We start from the raw sequence: 1,933 nt of genomic DNA, 5'->3' as shown, positions 1-1,933 counted from the left end.
ATCTGGTACAAGAATTTAGTTGAGTCATTCCTATATAGTATAGTATATTCATCCTATATAGTATAGTATTCATCCAGTATAATCAATCTGGCATCAAAAAAGGTCTAGACTCCCATCAAATTACCCCCGCAATATAAACAACAACTAATATAAATACAACCTCAAATAGAAAAATAGTATTTAAGATAATTACAAAAAACCTATTATTCCCAAAATGAGTTTTGGGACATGAAACACTATCCAATTTTGATGTAGAGGTACTTAATCCCGGTATTTGACACTCTAAAATTTTATTTGATATTTGAATTTTATTGTTGATAGAATCCTCGACGTATCCCTCGGCCACTGTCGAAGATTTCCAACCTCCGTGGCGCTTCAAACTGAATATATCACCCCCCTGCATTAGCAAGGAGTGTGGCTGAAGTTCTCCGGAAACAATGCCCAGTGTTGGCTTCATAATATGGCAGCTTCAAGTGTTTCATTTTACCAATAGAATTTAAGCCAACCACTTGGTTAACACATCTTTTATTTTGATATTTTAAAAACAATCTGCGACTGATAGCATTTCTTGGACGAAGAGCTGCGTATTTTCGGTAAATCTCAATATAATTCAAATTTGACACTGTAAAGACTTGGTTTATATTATTTGTTTTTGTATCGGGTACTTTAACAATCAAAATTGAATCTTTATCTTCTATGTTATCGACCGTCATTTTAGTAAGTTCCTCACGGCGCGGCGGCAAGCACCAGATATACCAAGTGTTAAAACGACCTAAAAGGAAATCGATGACGATGTTCAGTAAGGTTTCATCATTTGCCTCTTTTATGAATTGATTGATTTCTTCACGAGTTAAAACCTTGGATTTCTTAGGACGGTGTCCAACTGGCAGTTTTTTTCAAAAATGGAACCAACTTCGTAAATTTTTCCACGTTTTCTTTGACATTAAGTGTAAATTTCAGCATGGAATATACGGCCCACAACGTGGAAGACTTCATCTCTTTGGATTTCTCATCAAAATATGCCAATAACACGTTTTCAGATATATTATTATTGCCCCATTCGCTGTACACCGTCGTACTGAATTGTTCATACGTCTTCTCATACTGACGTTTGGACTTTTCTGGCAATAGACTCAAAATTGCCGCGAGGCAGTGCTGGAATAGTCGTCTATGGGGCTACTTAAAAGTAGTTAAAATTCAATGATGTACCTGTATACAGACCGGACCACCGTAGTAGTAACATAGGCAAAACCGGACAAATTAGCGTATACCCGTCCACCGGATAAAAAGCAGGCGAAAAAATGCGATAAAATAAAAATAGGTAGATATGTGATAAGAATGTTTCAGAATTATTTTATTATATAATATATTTATTATATATTATTCGTATTTATTCGTGTTTTAATAGCCAAAACGAATACATAGATTCTCGCGACAGTTTAAAATGTATTTTTTAAGCAAAATAATGGATGTTTACGAAGTTCGTGAGAAAATTCAAATTGTAAAATGGTATTTCCAAAATAGGTCTTATCGGGATATACAAACAATTTTTCCACAAACTTTTGTAGACAGGCCAATTCCATCTTTACCCACTGTATCAAGAGTTATTAATAATTTTGAAACACATGGGTGCGTGTTTCCACAAAAACACAAAAAGCCTGATTGTTGATTGAGCTGAGTGTTGATTAATGAAGAACAGGAGTTAAAGCAAGTGTTCATTTGTGCTACCGCGGATCAAAATCCCACGTTTTCAAGTAATCAAATTGCTGAGGTGGTTGTCCTGCCCACAATGCCCGTATTGTTCAAGAAAATTTGAACAATACTTTTCCAACCGTTAGTGGACATGGAACTATTTGTGGCCTGCTAGATCACCAAATCTTTCTCCCAATGACTTATTTTTGTGGGGTTATGTAAAATCCAAAGTGTATGGTCA

The 1,933-nt window shown here is 35.3% G+C and overlaps 1 pseudogene; it reads right to left on the bottom strand.

The window, feature by feature from the left end:
- Nucleotides 1–389: 389 nt before the first annotated feature.
- Nucleotides 390–1,168, bottom strand: LOC115884718 (annotated as a pseudogene).
- Nucleotides 1,169–1,933: the final 765 nt, after the last annotated feature.

This window comes from Sitophilus oryzae, unplaced genomic scaffold (genome assembly GCF_002938485.1).
Source record: "Sitophilus oryzae breed Bouriz unplaced genomic scaffold, Soryzae_2.0 scaffold_338_pilon_pilon, whole genome shotgun sequence".
In the NCBI taxonomy this organism is placed as follows: Eukaryota; Metazoa; Arthropoda; class Insecta; order Coleoptera; family Curculionidae; genus Sitophilus; species Sitophilus oryzae.
This window is presented reverse-complemented; position numbering and strand designations above follow the sequence as displayed.